Source organism: Parasteatoda tepidariorum, chromosome 9 (assembly GCF_982258835.1).
Source record: "Parasteatoda tepidariorum strain Cologne lab strain chromosome 9, Ptep-v5.0, whole genome shotgun sequence".
Classification (NCBI taxonomy): Eukaryota; Metazoa; Arthropoda; class Arachnida; order Araneae; family Theridiidae; genus Parasteatoda; species Parasteatoda tepidariorum.
The window spans coordinates 90557361-90567103 of record NC_141763.1 but is presented as its reverse complement, the minus strand read 5'-3'; positions in this window follow the sequence as shown (position 1 = coordinate 90567103).

Here is a 9743-nt window from a genome sequence, read left to right as displayed (position 1 = left end):
GTCAGAGTTACAAAATCCTCCAATTACTCATTGCAAATCAATACCTATTGGGGTATGCTGAATTTGAGATTGATCGTTCTCTGTTTCAGGTCAAAATTATGATCTGTGGATGAATGAATGGAATATGATTGGGTCCTCCCTGTAAAATGGGCTGTGATTTGTGTATGGCTGAAGTCGTATTCTTGGCCATAGATGGCGCCACTAAAAAAAACAAGAAACGCTCCCTCTGCCTTAACAATTCACTTGATTTCAAGCAGACTTGCTGAGCTTGGCAAGTGGCATAAGTAACAACAACATTTTACGAGTTTATCGAATAAAGGACTTAGAATTGAGATTCAGAATTGGATATATAAGAAAATTCAATGAATTATTTGTTTTAACTGTAATTTCCAAGTGCAATTGAATTTCATATAAATCAAATTGTAATGAATAAAAGTAGAATGAAATGCATGTGAATCGAAGGTTTCGTAGGGTGCATGTGATGCACATTTTTAAGTATTTCGTTTTAAAAAAGAATACCACCATTCTTACAAAGTTAGACTAAATTCATAGGTAAAAGTGAGGGCGCAAGCCCAAATCGCGAGACAATCCAAATGGAACTGCAAAAGCAGATATGGAAGTTATCGTGAGCAGCTAAATACGAGGTGAGACTTCCTACACTAAAATACTTCTAAAATCAAAATTAGAAATTGATTTAAAACATAGTTGCCCAAGAGATATATGAATAATTTTATGTTGAAGAAAGCCATAGATGACTATATCTTTCTCCCTAATTTAGAATGCCATAATTTGATTCTTGTTTGTCCCTTAAGAAGGCATGGACAAACGTTATCGAACCATTTTTTTTATGCTATTGATAACCATTATTCCAGAGTCATTTAGTTCGTTCTAACAATTATACAATTCAATCGCAAAATAAAGAATGCAAAAAAAAAAGTATACAGTAAAATGTATCTACAATTTTTTGTAACTAAATAGAGAATAAAGGGCTTTAAAACACATTTTGGAAGAAAAAAATTATAACAGAATTCTGAATAATGATAGTGTTAATTTCTTTTTTAAGGGCATAATTTCTCAATTTATTCATTGCCGTTTATAGAACAATACACTTAAAACTTTTTTTTTTATTTCAGCACACATTGTTCAACAATTCAAAACAATCTTGAAGTATTTCTCACCACTCTCTTAATTATTCAAAACAGAATTATATCAATTATGTAGATTGAGTTATTGTTCCACATGATGAATTGCCGAATCATTTTTTGTCATTAGAACCTAAGAAAGTGATAACAGCTCTGTAACTAAATTACACTCTTGAAGGCCACTAAATACGTTCGTAAACATTCCGTGACAGTGTGAAAATCGTCGTGTAACTAAACTTTTTTCCCTACATTTCTAAAATCGTTTGCATCAACAAGCAATAAAGAGTGTTGAGTTGTTTCATTACATACACGGATCAGTGATTCTATTGTTTTTTAATCGTGCTTGTTTCGCGATATTTTATTTATTTATTTAATTTTATTTTTTTATCATTGTTATTCTTGATTGTAAAATGACAGAATTTAATTTTCTTCTACCAATATGGAAAAGAAAACGATTACTTTGAAACTAAACGATGAAAACGATTTTTTTTTTCTAAGTGAAAGAAATTTGTTGGTATGCTACTCTCAAACTTAAGCGTGAATCACGATTAATATATCAGCCATTTTTTTACTCAGACCCGAAAGTTGTTTCTTTACATTTGATTGATTCAGAGATTGTTTTCAAAACGAATACATTTTTATTTATTCCGTATTTATCGCTATTTAGAGTTGGCGTGACCAATTGCTATGAGGCACGTAATTACAGAACTGTTTAGGAAAATGTAAAAAATGGCGACGACTGTTATAAACACCCTTCGTTCTTTTATACATTTGAACTCAATTATAAGATTACGAAAACGGGGAAAAAGTTTCAACAATTGTTTTATTGAATTTATGGAATTAATTCGTGGTACAACCCGAGACAATTATTTAAATATTTTCTTAATTCTTAATTTTATCAGCCTATTGTTAGGTTAAATTAGAACAAATCATAGTTTATGTTGATAATTACCCAATTAAGTTTCGCGATAAATTATTATTATAGTAATTTTTTACTTGAACTGAAAGACCTGCATCCGTATTATTGGCGTGAACTTTTACAAAAACCTTTTTACATCATTTTAGAGTTCAGATAAAATGCGCGTAGAATAACTCAATTTGAAAAGTATTAATTTACGGAATATTTTTATTGGAATTTATATTTTTATGGCATTTTGAATAGTATTCTATCCATTGCATTTTGTAAACCATTTTTTTTGTCTTAAAAGGGAAAAAATCGTTTGCAAATAAAATATTAAATAAATTCATTGCTGATTTGTTTTTTAGAAAAAAAGAAGCACGTTCCCTACTCGCTTCGTTCACCAATCCGAGTGATTAACCCCAATCACTTTTACTTTAAACCACCAACTAATTTTTTCAATTAATTAAACGTTGATGGAATACAGTTCTACTAAAATTTATTTCAAAAGTAAATGAAAATAATAAAAAACATGTCACTTTTCAGCAATAGTAAAACGATGACTAAAAATCTTCGTCATGAAATCTTGCATAATATTATGTTGTGCCATTATTGTTTAATATAGGCGATTACTTTAATAAATGAACAAAACTTTCAATTTAAGCATTTCATTTAATAACTCTATAATCCAAGTAGGAAAGAAATATTGTTAAATAAGAGCTAAATAAATAATTTACCGATAAACATCATTATAACTTTTATTCATTTCAAGCTGATGGCAAACAAAGATATTACGATCTTTTGTAGCAATTTCGATCCTATCATATTATTTTTTTGGCCAATAAGAATGCACAGATGATAATGAGATTTGGTTTTTAACCATTTCCTTTTTCTATTTTACAGAAAGAAAAAACACAACACCACGGTGAGTTTTTTTTTTCTTAAATTCTGTACGCAGCTTCAAATTAGTGTTTAAGAAAATAGACTAATTTAAAAATTCGCTTTTAAGAGATTAGACACAGTTCGAAACTGTTATTGTACGTGTTATAGAAAATGGATATAACGTGAAATGAGTGTTTAAAAAAATGGACATAATTCAAAATGCATAAGTTAAAAAATGGACAAAATTCGAAAGGCATGTTTAAGAAAATGGACACATTTCGAATAACATGTTTAAGAAAATGGATACAATTTTAAATACTTGTTTAAGAAAATGTTCACAACTCAAAATGCGTGTTTAAGGAAATGGACACAATTCAAAATGAGTGTTTAGGAAAATGTAAACAATTCGAAATGCATGTTTAAGAAAAAGGGCACAGTTCGAAATGCTTGTTTACGAAAAAGGACACAATTCGAAATGCAAAAAATGTAAAAAATGGACACTGCTCGAATTTTAAAAAAATCGACGTAATATTTGATTCCATTCTTTTTCCAAAAAAACAAATTAATATAAATAAATTTGTAATGAGATGTTATCCATGTATCGTATTTACTTAGTACATTTTTTAGAATCAGTCTTTTAAGAAAAAGAATATTTAAAGTCACTAGTTCTTTCTACAGAGTTGCTACGGGTCCTATAGATTCATAATTGTACGAATTTAGAATTTTTTAAAACCACTTTATCATTTTGTGTTTCTATTCTTTTTCCAAAAAACAAATTAATATAAATAAATTTGTAATGAGATGTTATCCATGTATCTTATTTACTTAGTACATTTTTTAGAGTCAGTCTTTTAAGAAAAAGAATATTTAAAGTCACTAGTTCTTTCTACAGAGTTGCTACGGGTCCTATAGATTCATAATTGTACGAATTTAGACTTTTTTAAAACCACTTTATTATTTTGTGTTTCCATTCTTTTTCCAAAAAACAAATTAATATAAATAAATTTGTAATGAGATGTTATCCATGTATCTTATTTACTTAGTACATTTTTTAGAGTCAGTCTTTTAAGAAAAAGAATATTTAAAGTCACTAGTTCTTTCTACAGAGTTGCTACGGGTCCTATAGATTCATAATTGTACGAATTTAGACTTTTTTAAAACCACTTTATCATTTTGTGTATTGAATATCTGAGAAGTGATACCTGTAATATACTGAAGTCTGGGACTTTGTTCCTAATGATTATGTTCAGTGTTTAAAAATGTAAGGAAAAGTTATAGCTCGGAATTCTTGGCTTAGTTGTTAAATTTGGATTGGACATTGAAAGACTGTAATTCCTTTTCTTACACACACTTTTCGACTTGAGTCCATTTTCTTAACTATGCATTTCAAGCTGTGTCCTAAATTAAAAGCTTAGCATCGAGAGGTATTTTTCATTAAAAATAACTAAATAAATATATAAGCCGAACAAAAAGGCATTTAATTCAATTTTCACCAGACACCATTCGTAAATGTTTTCAATTCCATCCTTTAACGGTAGCATTTCTCGAAATATTTACTAATAATTAGTTTATTTGTATCAGTAATTGAGATTATTATGCAACTCCAGTTTTTTCAGATTGAAGAATTTGTTTATAATTTGTAGATATTTGCTCATTAATTTTACGCGTTTACACAGCCTTCTGTCCAAATTTGCAATCTCAACTGTCTGCAGTTTATAATTAAAGCGTTTTTATTTATCCTTATTACCTACTATTTGTCTGTGTGTTCAACAGTTATTTTTGGATTTTCCAATATATGCTTATGGAATAGATATGCATTATTTTTTAAATTTTTTTTTATAACTGTCGTTGAACAGTCGACCCAACTTTGCGTTTACGACTACCAATGTTCTACTCCGTAGCCTTGTAACTTTGAACCCAATCCAGAAGACAAGAGAACTCCTGGATCAAGCGCTAGAAAAAAATAGTCTTGGTGGAGGATTTTTTGATGGAACTATACCGCATCTGCATTACATGGAGAAGAAAACATGTAGAAAAAACCTCCTTTGGTTAGCCTGATGGCAAGGGGACTATTACCCATGCTCAGTCTATCAATGCGGATAGTTTAAGTCAGCACTGTGGTTGATGCCAGTCGGGAGCAGAATTTGAATCAAATAGTCAACGCTGGCATCGACCATAGGTCACCTCTTGGGAGGTGAGCACTCTATCCCCTAAGCCACCGTGACTTTCCCCTTTTTTTTTGAAGGAAATTGGAGTGATTTGAGAGGAAGAATTTAATTTCTTTTATACGAGAAAGTGAGAAATGGTTTCCGTTGTGTTTTTTTCCCTGAATTTACTGAGACCCAAAAAATTAACACATTCGACCTTGTAGTTTAAAAGTTATAAGAAAAGCAACATGAACTGTTAGATCAGAAAAAGTATTTCGCATGTTCAGATAGTTTTTGGATAGCAATGTAAGGTATATACATAACTACATGTCAAAAGAAGTACTTTTTATTCATAAAAACTCTTGTAACTTTTGAAGTGTGTATTCTATTCACTTGTTTATAGTTTCCTATCATTCAGCATAAAAGTACACATAGGCTACAATACCTCACTTATTCAGATAGCAATATCAGATTCTTAAATAGGAGCAAATACAAAGTTGTACTCTTTGTTATATAAAACGCTTTTGACTTTTAAACTATTAGTAACATCGTCTAGGGATTTTGGTACCATTAATTTCAGCATGAACAATTTCATCAAAAAAAGTACTTAACATGTATATACCTTTGTATATAGCTCTTGGATAGCAATGTATGTTATATACATAACTACATGTCAAAAAAAGTACTTTTTATTTATAAAAACTCTTGTAACTTTTGAAGTGTGTATTCTATTCACTTGTTTATAGTTTCCTATCATTCAGCATAAAAGTACACATAGGCTACAATACCTTACTTATTCAGATAGCAATATCCGATGCCTAAATAGGCACAAATACAAGGCTGTACTGTTTGTATATAAAACGCTTTTGTTTTCTTAACTTTAGTAACATCGTCTAGAGATTTTGGTACCATTAAATTCAACTTAAACAATTTCATCGCAAAATGTACCTTACATGTTCAGATAGTTCTTGGATAGCAATATAAAGTGCATAAATAAGTACGTGTATAAACAAGTACGCGTTAAAAGAAGTAAATTTTATTCGTAAAAACTCTTCTAACTTTTGAATTATGTATTCTATTCCCTTGTTTATAGTCTCCTACCGTCCAGCATAAAAATATACATAGGATACAATGTCTCACTTATTAAGATAGCTATATCAGATGCTTAAATATTCACAAATACTCTTTGTATATAAAACACGTATATCTTCTAAAACACTTGTACGATCGTTTCAAAATTGATCTCATTGAATTCAGAGGATAAAAATACACCGGTTTTACTTGTCGTTTTCACTTGTCTATTTATAAAAAATTAAATCCCCCCCTTTTCAAACACCCCCATTTCTTTCAATAAATGGGAAGCTTACAGAGGAGAAAAAAGGAGATTTTTAAATGCGCACATAGCAAAGCTTTTCTCAATAAATACTCTTGGGATAAATATAATTTTTTCCTATAATCAATGAATTAATTACTCTTGGAATAACTATAATTTTTTCGGAGAAGCACCATATTTTCTAAATAATTAATGAATTAATTACTCTTGGAATAATTATAATTTTTTCGGAGAAGCACCATATTTTCCTATAATTAATGAATTAATTACTCTTGGAATAACTATAATTTTTTCGGAGAAGCACCATATTTCCTAAATAATTAATGAATTAATTACTCTTGGAATAATTATAATTTTTTCGGAGGAGCACCATATTTTCTAAATAATTAATGAATTAATTACTCTTGGAATAATTATAATTTTGTCGGAGAAGCACCATATTTTCCTATACTTAATGAATTAATTACTCTTGTAATAATTTTAATTTTTTCTGAGAAGCACCATATTTTCCTATAATTAATGAATTAATTACTCTTGTAATAATTACAATTTTTTCGGAGAAGCACCATATTTTCTTATGCTTAATGAATTAATTACTCCTGGAATAATTTTAATTTTTTCGGAGAAGCGCCATATTTTCCTATAATTAATGAATTAATTAATCTCGGAATAATTAAATTCAGAAAAAGTAATACAAATATGGAATTCATTTTAGCCCTCAAAAGTTGTAGGACAAAATCAAAATTAGGACATTGTTTTACCGAACAATTACCAGTGGTAGCATTTTTAATGATAACCCACAATTAGTACCCATGTTTGCATAAATTACTAAAAAAAAAAAAAAAAAAAAAAAAAATAAAAATAAAAAAAAAACGTAGTACATTTTAACAAAAGTTTCCTGTTAGGAAGTTTAGTTATTTGAGGGCCTAATAAAGAACTTAGTATCTAATTTATCTTGAAAATCGTCCTTTCCAGTATATTTCGAATAATTTCTGAATATCTGTCTGTCATAGTTGAATAAAATGAAATTAAAGGTCTTAGGAAAGGTCGCCAAAGATAGATCGAGAGCTTGACTCTACTTCGAATTGGCGAAATTTTATAGCGTTGAAGGATTATAATGATGTATGTTTTTGAAAAACGCGTTCGAGAATGATTACAGCATTTTTTGTTCAAAAATTAACTCTAGAAATTGAGAGTAAGTGTTCTGAAGCTCATGGAACCCATGTCATTCCCATGTCAATATTTTTGATGACTTTCCATTGAAGAATCAGCATAATCTTGATGGTAAGCATCAATAATTCCATCATGAACCATTATATTTTTGATAGTAACCGACATAAGTAACCCTCACCCCGATGTAGGAATTCGAACTGATTTATGATGGTTCAACATACAAACAGCAATTTGTTTTGATGGTTTGTTAAATGTGAACCATCAGAAATTTCCATTATAATTTCTTAGAAATGAAACGTTGGAACAATCTTGAACCATCATTGCCTCAATGTAGGAATTCGTACTGATTTATGATGATCCGAAATTGAAAAAAAATTTTTTTTGCTAATATATTCCGGAGAACCAACAAGAATTTCCCTTAAACCATCATGGAAATGCATAGTTGGAACCATCACAGACCACCACGAATTTCCATCATATTATCTAAGAAATCGAATGTTGGAACGATTATGAATAACCATCACCCCAATGTAGGAATTCGGTCTGATTTATGATGATCCAGCATTAAAAAAGACCAAATTGTTTTGATGGTATATTCCTGAGAACCAACAAGAATTCCCACTAACCCATCAATGAAATGTATAGTTGGAACCACCATGGACCATCATGGATTGTTGGTCCACGAGAATCAAACTTCTCTTGATGGTTAACCATCATAGTATTAAAGTAGCATTCACCATCGTGGAATGATGGAAGTTTGTTGCATTATCAAACGCCATGAACTCATAATGAAAAATGTTGGATGATGGGGGCCATCAAATGATGTTGGACCATCGTGAATTCCACTGAAACCAACCTAAACCATCAAAATGTGTTGATGGGACCATCAAGAATTTTAACTTGAGTTAAAAATACGAACCGTTTGAATAAAGTATGTAAAAAGAAATTAAAGGAGTTATTCTAGTTTACATTCGAAAACAATTGTGAGATTTTAAAGGAATTATAAACTCAATATTGCTTATATTAAACGCTAAACATATATCTTTAATGCTTATTGGAGAGAAATGACAGCATTTAAAAACATATTTACAAAATCAAATGAAAAACATTTAATCTAAATGCATTTTTATTTAACTTTTAGAGCAAAACTATTTCTTATTCAAAGTTCGTTAAAGGAAAAGTACTAAAAATGTCGTATAACTTAAATAAAAGTAACTACTCAAACTGTAGTCAATGTATGAACACAATTATTTACACTAAAACCAAAATGCACAAAACTGTCAAGCATGTAAAAATATAAACCGTTGGAATAGAGTACGCAAAATAAAATTATGTTTTATTAGTTTTATTTGTAAAATAAAATTATCTTTTATTAATTTTATTTGTAAAGCAAAATTATGTTTTATTACTCAACATTAGTGTGATATTATAATTTAAATCAATAATTTTTCTGTAATCTTGAAATTAAAATATTACACGTACCATAAAAGAAATGCAATTTATTAAAAAAATGAAAAAAAAGAGCAATTTTTTAAAATAATTTTTTTTTCTTTCTAGGATTAAAATTCAAAGTTTTAAATTAAACAAACGATCTTGTTAAGAATGACCAAACTTGTGGACGAGTACATTCCAGAAAATGGGCGCGTGACCCATGTCTTAATTATTTTATTTTATAACCGTCGTTGAACAGCAGACCCAATTTTTGGGTTTACGACTACCAATGTTCAACTCTGTAGCTTTGTAATTTTGAACCCAATCCAGAAGACAAGGGAACTCCTGAATCAAGTATTGAAGGAAATTTGCCTTCGTGGAGGAAGGACTTTTTGGTGAAACTAACCCGCATTTGCATTACACGGAGAGGAAGGCCACGAGAACCTCCCACAGTTAGCCTGACTGCAAGGGGACTTTAACCCACGATCCGTCTACCACTGAGGATATTTCACGTCAGCACTGTGGTCGGTGCAAGCCGGATGCGGAATTCGCATCTACCAGCCATCGCTAGAATTCGAACCCGGTTCACATCAATTTAAGGCGAACGCTCTATCCCCTGAGCCATCACGGCTCAAAACTAAGTGGGATGATGGGAAATGGGATAGTGGATGTAATAATCTTAATTTTTGCTCAGCTATGAAAAAAAAAATTATTATTATTTTTTAATTACGTCTCAA